General features: G+C 46.8%; 1 long non-coding RNA gene across 1 annotated transcript in view; it reads right to left on the bottom strand.

Annotated features, from left to right (window-relative positions):
• Nucleotides 1-12494, bottom strand: part of LOC145536978 (uncharacterized) — a 68752-nt gene that overhangs the window by 52137 nt on the left and 4121 nt on the right. The window contains exons 3-8 of the long non-coding RNA XR_014076112.1: nt 11814-12124; nt 9505-9815; nt 7196-7506; nt 4887-5197; nt 2578-2888; nt 269-579 (exon numbers count right to left, since the gene is read on the bottom strand). This is a non-coding gene — a long non-coding RNA (uncharacterized LOC145536978). The remainder of the gene's footprint in view (nt 1-268; nt 580-2577; nt 2889-4886; nt 5198-7195; nt 7507-9504; nt 9816-11813; nt 12125-12494) is intronic.

The following is a 12494-nucleotide window of genomic DNA, read 5'->3' as shown; positions in this document are numbered from 1 at the left end:
CAGCAAGTCAGTGTATTCCCATTCCTTCCATACAGGTCCTTCTTGCTCCAAGCCATGGTACTTTATTTAGACCTTTGGTCACCCTCAACTTCGTCAATGGCATCACCTATTTAAGGTACTTGGCATTAGGCCAGTCCATTGCACTCTGTCACTCCTGTCACAATGGGCCCAGGCCCTACAAAGGGCAGATTCACAAGACAAGTGCCCCCATTTTCAGTGCTTGGCTCTAAGGCCCACCACAATGTTAGGAAACTGAGGCCCCGCTTACCTCCTTCCTGTGACTGGACTTCCTGGCAGCAGCTGGAGGGCTCCGTGGTCCTGGGCCCTCACTGATCAGACACTAAGCCTAGAACCTGACTGTCCACCGATCCTGCCAGATCACACAGAAAAGGTTGAGGGCCAGGCTTGAGTTCAGGTTCTGTTGTTCCTAAGTTGATCTGACCGGCCTCCACTGCTAGGCCTCGCAAGGAAGAGCAGCTCACAGCTTTGGCCTGATCAAACTGTTTCCGCACGATGGCAGTGCTGTCCCAGAAGAGAGACATCTTGTTTCAACCATTCTTCTGCCTCTGCCCTTTGAACCTGAAAAAGACACCATAAACAGACAGACACCAGGAAATATGGCTGACTTGTATTTGACTCAATTCAGAGAAACCTGGTTATATTTCTACATTTTCTTTTTGGTTTCCATTGGACAAAGGTACCCAACTTTATCACTCATCTTCTGTTTTCCAGATTTCAATTTTTACGTGATCCCTTCTTTTTTTTTTTTTATCTCCAGCATTTTTTCAAACTATCAAACTGTTTGGAGGCATCAAGTGGCAAACCTCTGGCATCCATGCGTAAGACACAAAAGAAATTGACTATACCTAAGGACTTGCCAAACCTAGGCAACAGGCCACATGTTTATTATCTTGTCTCACTCAGATGGTAAAGCATCCGCCTGCAATGCAAGAGACCCAGGTTTGATCCACGGGTCAGGAAGATTCCCTGGAAAAGGTCCTGGCTATGCACTCCAGTATTCTGGCCTGGAGAATTCAATGGACAAGAGGAGCCTGGTGGGTCTAAAGAGTCCGTGGGGTCCAAAGAGTCGGGCACAACTGAGGGAATAACACACACACTTCCCAAATTTGCTGGAGTCTTCATATTCTAGGCTTTGTGTGTTGAGTTGAAGAAGCCATTTGGTGAAGCTCTAGGATGACCCAGATACTTCTCATGACTGAAAGCAGACAATGCCCTACTTGTAATCATACACTCTTACACGGCTATCAATTCCAATCAGATGGCACACGTGACTTTGTCTCATACTATCATCATATATAATTGGAAAAAAACAAGTATTTTCCATCTCATAAATGGCCTTAGCTAGAGTGCAGTTCAGTAGCTCAGTCGTGTCCAACTCTTTGCAACCCCACGGACTGCAGCACGCCAGGCTTTCCTTTCCATCACCAACTCCCAGAGCTTGCTCCAACTCATGTCCATGGAGTCAGTGATGCCATCCACCCATCTCATCCTCTGTCATCCCCTTCTCTTCCCACTTTCAGTCTTTCCCGCTATCAAGGTCTTGTCAAGTGAGTCAGTTCTTCGTATCAGACGACCAAAATATAGGAGTTTCAGCTTCAGCATCAGTCCCTCCAATGTATATTCGGGGTAGATTTCCTTTAGGATGGACTGGTTGGATCTCTGTGCAGTCCAAGGGACTCTCAAGAGTCTCCTGCCACACCACAGCTCAAAAGCATCAATGCTTTGATGCTCACCTGTCCTTATATTCCAACTCTCACATCCATGCATGCCTGCCAGAAAAACCATTGCTTTGACCAGACGGACCTTTGTTGGCAAAGAAATGTCTCTGTTTTTTAATATGCTGTCTAGGTTGCTCATAGCTTTACTTCCAAGGAGCAAGCGTCTTTTAATTTCATGGCTGCAGTCACCATCTGCAGTGATTTTGGAGTCCCCCCAAATAAAGTAAAGTACAGCAGTTTGCTTTCCATCTTAAAGCACAGGAAGGAAATAATGCTATCCTCCCTGGCAGGCTGCAGTCCATAGCGTCGCACAGAGTCTGACATGACTCAAGAGACTTAGCACACACCAACCCCAAAGCCAGGTCTTTGCCCCGCTCCCCTGCAAGAACTGAGATAACATCAGCGTCAGGTCAGGACAAAGGTATTGACCCTGGGCTTTAGAGTGAACCTGCAAAGACACAGAAGTTCGCAGCTGGTGGGTGGGTTCAGACAATGTAGGCCTTCCACTACATTTGTGATTTTCATCCACTTGAGCATCTGCAGGCTCCTAGAAAATATTCTGACTCAAACCAGCAAGTCAGTGTATTCCCATTCCTTCCATACAGGTCCTTCTTGCTCCAAGCCATGGTACTTTATTTAGACCTTTGGTCACCCTCAACTTCGTCAATGGCATCACCTATTTAAGGTACTTGGCATTAGGCCAGTCCATTGCACTCTGTCACTCCTGTCACAATGGGCCCAGGCCCTACAAAGGGCAGATTCACAAGACAAGTGCCCCCATTTTCAGTGCTTGGCTCTAAGGCCCACCACAATGTTAGGAAACTGAGGCCCCGCTTACCTCCTTCCTGTGACTGGACTTCCTGGCAGCAGCTGGAGGGCTCCGTGGTCCTGGGCCCTCACTGATCAGACACTAAGCCTAGAACCTGACTGTCCACCGATCCTGCCAGATCACACAGAAAAGGTTGAGGGCCAGGCTTGAGTTCAGGTTCTGTTGTTCCTAAGTTGATCTGACCGGCCTCCACTGCTAGGCCTCGCAAGGAAGAGCAGCTCACAGCTTTGGCCTGATCAAACTGTTTCCGCACGATGGCAGTGCTGTCCCAGAAGAGAGACATCTTGTTTCAACCATTCTTCTGCCTCTGCCCTTTGAACCTGAAAAAGACACCATAAACAGACAGACACCAGGAAATATGGCTGACTTGTATTTGACTCAATTCAGAGAAACCTGGTTATATTTCTACATTTTCTTTTTGGTTTCCATTGGACAAAGGTACCCAACTTTATCACTCATCTTCTGTTTTCCAGATTTCAATTTTTACGTGATCCCTTCTTTTTTTTTTTTTATCTCCAGCATTTTTTCAAACTATCAAACTGTTTGGAGGCATCAAGTGGCAAACCTCTGGCATCCATGCGTAAGACACAAAAGAAATTGACTATACCTAAGGACTTGCCAAACCTAGGCAACAGGCCACATGTTTATTATCTTGTCTCACTCAGATGGTAAAGCATCCGCCTGCAATGCAAGAGACCCAGGTTTGATCCACGGGTCAGGAAGATTCCCTGGAAAAGGTCCTGGCTATGCACTCCAGTATTCTGGCCTGGAGAATTCAATGGACAAGAGGAGCCTGGTGGGTCTAAAGAGTCCGTGGGGTCCAAAGAGTCGGGCACAACTGAGGGAATAACACACACACTTCCCAAATTTGCTGGAGTCTTCATATTCTAGGCTTTGTGTGTTGAGTTGAAGAAGCCATTTGGTGAAGCTCTAGGATGACCCAGATACTTCTCATGACTGAAAGCAGACAATGCCCTACTTGTAATCATACACTCTTACACGGCTATCAATTCCAATCAGATGGCACACGTGACTTTGTCTCATACTATCATCATATATAATTGGAAAAAAACAAGTATTTTCCATCTCATAAATGGCCTTAGCTAGAGTGCAGTTCAGTAGCTCAGTCGTGTCCAACTCTTTGCAACCCCACGGACTGCAGCACGCCAGGCTTTCCTTTCCATCACCAACTCCCAGAGCTTGCTCCAACTCATGTCCATGGAGTCAGTGATGCCATCCACCCATCTCATCCTCTGTCATCCCCTTCTCTTCCCACTTTCAGTCTTTCCCGCTATCAAGGTCTTGTCAAGTGAGTCAGTTCTTCGTATCAGACGACCAAAATATAGGAGTTTCAGCTTCAGCATCAGTCCCTCCAATGTATATTCGGGGTAGATTTCCTTTAGGATGGACTGGGTGGATCTCTGTGCAGTCCAAGGGACTCTCAAGAGTCTCCTGCCACACCACAGCTCAAAAGCATCAATGCTTTGATGCTCACCTGTCCTTATATTCCAACTCTCACATCCATGCATGCCTGCCAGAAAAACCATTGCTTTGACCAGACGGACCTTTGTTGGCAAAGAAATGTCTCTGTTTTTTAATATGCTGTCTAGGTTGCTCATAGCTTTACTTCCAAGGAGCAAGCGTCTTTTAATTTCATGGCTGCAGTCACCATCTGCAGTGATTTTGGAGTCCCCCCAAATAAAGTAAAGTACAGCAGTTTGCTTTCCATCTTAAAGCACAGGAAGGAAATAATGCTATCCTCCCTGGCAGGCTGCAGTCCATAGCGTCGCACAGAGTCTGACATGACTCAAGAGACTTAGCACACACCAACCCCAAAGCCAGGTCTTTGCCCCGCTCCCCTGCAAGAACTGAGATAACATCAGCGTCAGGTCAGGACAAAGGTATTGACCCTGGGCTTTAGAGTGAACCTGCAAAGACACAGAAGTTCGCAGCTGGTGGGTGGGTTCAGACAATGTAGGCCTTCCACTACATTTGTGATTTTCATCCACTTGAGCATCTGCAGGCTCCTAGAAAATATTCTGACTCAAACCAGCAAGTCAGTGTATTCCCATTCCTTCCATACAGGTCCTTCTTGCTCCAAGCCATGGTACTTTATTTAGACCTTTGGTCACCCTCAACTTCGTCAATGGCATCACCTATTTAAGGTACTTGGCATTAGGCCAGTCCATTGCACTCTGTCACTCCTGTCACAATGGGCCCAGGCCCTACAAAGGGCAGATTCACAAGACAAGTGCCCCCATTTTCAGTGCTTGGCTCTAAGGCCCACCACAATGTTAGGAAACTGAGGCCCCGCTTACCTCCTTCCTGTGACTGGACTTCCTGGCAGCAGCTGGAGGGCTCCGTGGTCCTGGGCCCTCACTGATCAGACACTAAGCCTAGAACCTGACTGTCCACCGATCCTGCCAGATCACACAGAAAAGGTTGAGGGCCAGGCTTGAGTTCAGGTTCTGTTGTTCCTAAGTTGATCTGACCGGCCTCCACTGCTAGGCCTCGCAAGGAAGAGCAGCTCACAGCTTTGGCCTGATCAAACCGTTTCCGCACGATGGCAGTGCTGTCCCAGAAGAGAGACATCTTGTTTCAACCATTCTTCTGCCTCTGCCCTTTGAACCTGAAAAAGACACCATAAACAGACAGACACCAGGAAATATGGCTGACTTGTATTTGACTCAATTCAGAGAAACCTGGTTATATTTCTACATTTTCTTTTTGGTTTCCATTGGACAAAGGTACCCAACTTTATCACTCATCTTCTGTTTTCCAGATTTCAATTTTTACGTGATCCCTTCTTTTTTTTTTTTTATCTCCAGCATTTTTTCAAACTATCAAACTGTTTGGAGGCATCAAGTGGCAAACCTCTGGCATCCATGCGTAAGACACAAAAGAAATTGACTATACCTAAGGACTTGCCAAACCTAGGCAACAGGCCACATGTTTATTATCTTGTCTCACTCAGATGGTAAAGCATCCGCCTGCAATGCAAGAGACCCAGGTTTGATCCACGGGTCAGGAAGATTCCCTGGAAAAGGTCCTGGCTATGCACTCCAGTATTCTGGCCTGGAGAATTCAATGGACAAGAGGAGCCTGGTGGGTCTAAAGAGTCCGTGGGGTCCAAAGAGTCGGGCACAACTGAGGGAATAACACACACACTTCCCAAATTTGCTGGAGTCTTCATATTCTAGGCTTTGTGTGTTGAGTTGAAGAAGCCATTTGGTGAAGCTCTAGGATGACCCAGATACTTCTCATGACTGAATGCAGACAATGCCCTACTTGTAATCATACACTCTTACACGGCTATCAATTCCAATCAGATGGCACACGTGACTTTGTCTCATACTATCATCATATATAATTGGAAAAAAACAAGTATTTTCCATCTCATAAATGGCCTTAGCTAGAGTGCAGTTCAGTAGCTCAGTCGGGTCCAACTCTTTGCAACCCCACGGACTGCAGCACGCCAGGCTTTCCTTTCCATCACCAACTCCCAGAGCTTGCTCCAACTCATGTCCATGGAGTCAGTGATGCCATCCACCCATCTCATCCTCTGTCATCCCCTTCTCTTCCCACTTTCAGTCTTTCCCGCTATCAAGGTCTTGTCAAGTGAGTCAGTTCTTCGTATCAGACGACCAAAATATAGGAGTTTCAGCTTCAGCATCAGTCCCTCCAATGTATATTCGGGGTAGATTTCCTTTAGGATGGACTGGTTGGATCTCTGTGCAGTCCAAGGGACTCTCAAGAGTCTCCTGCCACACCACAGCTCAAAAGCATCAATGCTTTGATGCTCACCTGTCCTTATATTCCAACTCTCACATCCATGCATGCCTGCCAGAAAAACCATTGCTTTGACCAGACGGACCTTTGTTGGCAAAGAAATGTCTCTGTTTTTTAATATGCTGTCTAGGTTGCTCATAGCTTTACTTCCAAGGAGCAAGCGTCTTTTAATTTCATGGCTGCAGTCACCATCTGCAGTGATTTTGGAGTCCCCCCAAATAAAGTAAAGTACAGCAGTTTGCTTTCCATCTTAAAGCACAGGAAGGAAATAATGCTATCCTCCCTGGCAGGCTGCAGTCCATAGCGTCGCACAGAGTCTGACATGACTCAAGAGACTTAGCACACACCAACCCCAAAGCCAGGTCTTTGCCCCGCTCCCCTGCAAGAACTGAGATAACATCAGCGTCAGGTCAGGACAAAGGTATTGACCCTGGGCTTTAGAGTGAACCTGCAAAGACACAGAAGTTCGCAGCTGGTGGGTGGGTTCAGACAATGTAGGCCTTCCACTACATTTGTGATTTTCATCCACTTGAGCATCTGCAGGCTCCTAGAAAATATTCTGACTCAAACCAGCAAGTCAGTGTATTCCCATTCCTTCCATACAGGTCCTTCTTGCTCCAAGCCATGGTACTTTATTTAGACCTTTGGTCACCCTCAACTTCGTCAATGGCATCACCTATTTAAGGTACTTGGCATTAGGCCAGTCCATTGCACTCTGTCACTCCTGTCACAATGGGCCCAGGCCCTACAAAGGGCAGATTCACAAGACAAGTGCCCCCATTTTCAGTGCTTGGCTCTAAGGCCCACCACAATGTTAGGAAACTGAGGCCCCGCTTACCTCCTTCCTGTGACTGGACTTCCTGGCAGCAGCTGGAGGGCTCCGTGGTCCTGGGCCCTCACTGATCAGACACTAAGCCTAGAACCTGACTGTCCACCGATCCTGCCAGATCACACAGAAAAGGTTGAGGGCCAGGCTTGAGTTCAGGTTCTGTTGTTCCTAAGTTGATCTGACCGGCCTCCACTGCTAGGCCTCGCAAGGAAGAGCAGCTCACAGCTTTGGCCTGATCAAACTGTTTCCGCACGATGGCAGTGCTGTCCCAGAAGAGAGACATCTTGTTTCAACCATTCTTCTGCCTCTGCCCTTTGAACCTGAAAAAGACACCATAAACAGACAGACACCAGGAAATATGGCTGACTTGTATTTGACTCAATTCAGAGAAACCTGGTTATATTTCTACATTTTCTTTTTGGTTTCCATTGGACAAAGGTACCCAACTTTATCACTCATCTTCTGTTTTCCAGATTTCAATTTTTACGTGATCCCTTCTTTTTTTTTTTTTATCTCCAGCATTTTTTCAAACTATCAAACTGTTTGGAGGCATCAAGTGGCAAACCTCTGGCATCCATGCGTAAGACACAAAAGAAATTGACTATACCTAAGGACTTGCCAAACCTAGGCAACAGGCCACATGTTTATTATCTTGTCTCACTCAGATGGTAAAGCATCCGCCTGCAATGCAAGAGACCCAGGTTTGATCCACGGGTCAGGAAGATTCCCTGGAAAAGGTCCTGGCTATGCACTCCAGTATTCTGGCCTGGAGAATTCAATGGACAAGAGGAGCCTGGTGGGTCTAAAGAGTCCGTGGGGTCCAAAGAGTCGGGCACAACTGAGGGAATAACACACACACTTCCCAAATTTGCTGGAGTCTTCATATTCTAGGCTTTGTGTGTTGAGTTGAAGAAGCCATTTGGTGAAGCTCTAGGATGACCCAGATACTTCTCATGACTGAAAGCAGACAATGCCCTACTTGTAATCATACACTCTTACACGGCTATCAATTCCAATCAGATGGCACACGTGACTTTGTCTCATACTATCATCATATATAATTGGAAAAAAACAAGTATTTTCCATCTCATAAATGGCCTTAGCTAGAGTGCAGTTCAGTAGCTCAGTCGGGTCCAACTCTTTGCAACCCCACGGACTGCAGCACGCCAGGCTTTCCTTTCCATCACCAACTCCCAGAGCTTGCTCCAACTCATGTCCATGGAGTCAGTGATGCCATCCACCCATCTCATCCTCTGTCATCCCCTTCTCTTCCCACTTTCAGTCTTTCCCGCTATCAAGGTCTTGTCAAGTGAGTCAGTTCTTCGTATCAGACGACCAAAATATAGGAGTTTCAGCTTCAGCATCAGTCCCTCCAATGTATATTCGGGGTAGATTTCCTTTAGGATGGACTGGGTGGATCTCTGTGCAGTCCAAGGGACTCTCAAGAGTCTCCTGCCACACCACAGCTCAAAAGCATCAATGCTTTGATGCTCACCTGTCCTTATATTCCAACTCTCACATCCATGCATGCCTGCCAGAAAAACCATTGCTTTGACCAGACGGACCTTTGTTGGCAAAGAAATGTCTCTGTTTTTTAATATGCTGTCTAGGTTGCTCATAGCTTTACTTCCAAGGAGCAAGCGTCTTTTAATTTCATGGCTGCAGTCACCATCTGCAGTGATTTTGGAGTCCCCCCAAATAAAGTAAAGTACAGCAGTTTGCTTTCCATCTTAAAGCACAGGAAGGAAATAATGCTATCCTCCCTGGCAGGCTGCAGTCCATAGCGTCGCACAGAGTCTGACATGACTCAAGAGACTTAGCACACACCAACCCCAAAGCCAGGTCTTTGCCCCGCTCCCCTGCAAGAACTGAGATAACATCAGCGTCAGGTCAGGACAAAGGTATTGACCCTGGGCTTTAGAGTGAACCTGCAAAGACACAGAAGTTCGCAGCTGGTGGGTGGGTTCAGACAATGTAGGCCTTCCACTACATTTGTGATTTTCATCCACTTGAGCATCTGCAGGCTCCTAGAAAATATTCTGACTCAAACCAGCAAGTCAGTGTATTCCCATTCCTTCCATACAGGTCCTTCTTGCTCCAAGCCATGGTACTTTATTTAGACCTTTGGTCACCCTCAACTTCGTCAATGGCATCACCTATTTAAGGTACTTGGCATTAGGCCAGTCCATTGCACTCTGTCACTCCTGTCACAATGGGCCCAGGCCCTACAAAGGGCAGATTCACAAGACAAGTGCCCCCATTTTCAGTGCTTGGCTCTAAGGCCCACCACAATGTTAGGAAACTGAGGCCCCGCTTACCTCCTTCCTGTGACTGGACTTCCTGGCAGCAGCTGGAGGGCTCCGTGGTCCTGGGCCCTCACTGATCAGACACTAAGCCTAGAACCTGACTGTCCACCGATCCTGCCAGATCACACAGAAAAGGTTGAGGGCCAGGCTTGAGTTCAGGTTCTGTTGTTCCTAAGTTGATCTGACCGGCCTCCACTGCTAGGCCTCGCAAGGAAGAGCAGCTCACAGCTTTGGCCTGATCAAACTGTTTCCGCACGATGGCAGTGCTGTCCCAGAAGAGAGACATCTTGTTTCAACCATTCTTCTGCCTCTGCCCTTTGAACCTGAAAAAGACACCATAAACAGACAGACACCAGGAAATATGGCTGACTTGTATTTGACTCAATTCAGAGAAACCTGGTTATATTTCTACATTTTCTTTTTGGTTTCCATTGGACAAAGGTACCCAACTTTATCACTCATCTTCTGTTTTCCAGATTTCAATTTTTACGTGATCCCTTCTTTTTTTTTTTTTATCTCCAGCATTTTTTCAAACTATCAAACTGTTTGGAGGCATCAAGTGGCAAACCTCTGGCATCCATGCGTAAGACACAAAAGAAATTGACTATACCTAAGGACTTGCCAAACCTAGGCAACAGGCCACATGTTTATTATCTTGTCTCACTCAGATGGTAAAGCATCCGCCTGCAATGCAAGAGACCCAGGTTTGATCCACGGGTCAGGAAGATTCCCTGGAAAAGGTCCTGGCTATGCACTCCAGTATTCTGGCCTGGAGAATTCAATGGACAAGAGGAGCCTGGTGGGTCTAAAGAGTCCGTGGGGTCCAAAGAGTCGGGCACAACTGAGGGAATAACACACACACTTCCCAAATTTGCTGGAGTCTTCATATTCTAGGCTTTGTGTGTTGAGTTGAAGAAGCCATTTGGTGAAGCTCTAGGATGACCCAGATACTTCTCATGACTGAATGCAGACAATGCCCTACTTGTAATCATACACTCTTACACGGCTATCAATTCCAATCAGATGGCACACGTGACTTTGTCTCATACTATCATCATATATAATTGGAAAAAAACAAGTATTTTCCATCTCATAAATGGCCTTAGCTAGAGTGCAGTTCAGTAGCTCAGTCGGGTCCAACTCTTTGCAACCCCACGGACTGCAGCACGCCAGGCTTTCCTTTCCATCACCAACTCCCAGAGCTTGCTCCAACTCATGTCCATGGAGTCAGTGATGCCATCCACCCATCTCATCCTCTGTCATCCCCTTCTCTTCCCACTTTCAGTCTTTCCCGCTATCAAGGTCTTGTCAAGTGAGTCAGTTCTTCGTATCAGACGACCAAAATATAGGAGTTTCAGCTTCAGCATCAGTCCCTCCAATGTATATTCGGGGTAGATTTCCTTTAGGATGGACTGGGTGGATCTCTGTGCAGTCCAAGGGACTCTCAAGAGTCTCCTGCCACACCACAGCTCAAAAGCATCAATGCTTTGATGCTCACCTGTCCTTATATTCCAACTCTCACATCCATGCATGCCTGCCAGAAAAACCATTGCTTTGACCAGACGGACCTTTGTTGGCAAAGAAATGTCTCTGTTTTTTAATATGCTGTCTAGGTTGCTCATAGCTTTACTTCCAAGGAGCAAGCGTCTTTTAATTTCATGGCTGCAGTCACCATCTGCAGTGATTTTGGAGTCCCCCCAAATAAAGTAAAGTACAGCAGTTTGCTTTCCATCTTAAAGCACAGGAAGGAAATAATGCTATCCTCCCTGGCAGGCTGCAGTCCATAGCGTCGCACAGAGTCTGACATGACTCAAGAGACTTAGCACACACCAACCCCAAAGCCAGGTCTTTGCCCCGCTCCCCTGCAAGAACTGAGATAACATCAGCGTCAGGTCAGGACAAAGGTATTGACCCTGGGCTTTAGAGTGAACCTGCAAAGACACAGAAGTTCGCAGCTGGTGGGTGGGTTCAGACAATGTAGGCCTTCCACTACATTTGTGATTTTCATCCACTTGAGCATCTGCAGGCTCCTAGAAAATATTCTGACTCAAACCAGCAAGTCAGTGTATTCCCATTCCTTCCATACAGGTCCTTCTTGCTCCAAGCCATGGTACTTTATTTAGACCTTTGGTCACCCTCAACTTCGTCAATGGCATCACCTATTTAAGGTACTTGGCATTAGGCCAGTCCATTGCACTCTGTCACTCCTGTCACAATGGGCCCAGGCCCTACAAAGGGCAGATTCACAAGACAAGTGCCCCCATTTTCAGTGCTTGGCTCTAAGGCCCACCACAATGTTAGGAAACTGAGGCCCCGCTTACCTCCTTCCTGTGACTGGACTTCCTGGCAGCAGCTGGAGGGCTCCGTGGTCCTGGGCCCTCACTGATCAGACACTAAGCCTAGAACCTGACTGTCCACCGATCCTGCCAGATCACACAGAAAAGGTTGAGGGCCAGGCTTGAGTTCAGGTTCTGTTGTTCCTAAGTTGATCTGACCGGCCTCCACTGCTAGGCCTCGCAAGGAAGAGCAGCTCACAGCTTTGGCCTGATCAAACTGTTTCCGCACGATGGCAGTGCTGTCCCAGAAGAGAGACATCTTGTTTCAACCATTCTTCTGCCTCTGCCCTTTGAACCTGAAAAAGACACCATAAACAGACAGACACCAGGAAATATGGCTGACTTGTATTTGACTCAATTCAGAGAAACCTGGTTATATTTCTACATTTTCTTTTTGGTTTCCATTGGACAAAGGTACCCAACTTTATCACTCATCTTCTGTTTTCCAGATTTCAATTTTTACGTGATCCCTTCTTTTTTTTTTTTTATCTCCAGCATTTTTTCAAACTATCAAACTGTTTGGAGGCATCAAGTGGCAAACCTCTGGCATCCATGCGTAAGACACAAAAGAAATTGACTATACCTAAGGACTTGCCAAACCTAGGCAACAGGCCACATGTTTATTATCTTGTCTCACTCAGATGGTAAAGCATCCGCCTGCAATGC

The sequence above is a fragment of the Giraffa tippelskirchi genome, chromosome X (assembly GCF_054371585.1).
Source record: "Giraffa tippelskirchi isolate mGirTip1 chromosome X, T2T-mGirTip1v1.2.pri, whole genome shotgun sequence".
Taxonomy (NCBI): domain Eukaryota; kingdom Metazoa; phylum Chordata; class Mammalia; order Artiodactyla; family Giraffidae; genus Giraffa; species Giraffa tippelskirchi.
Note: the sequence above shows the minus strand (reverse complement) of the source record. Positions and strands in the feature narration are given on the sequence as shown.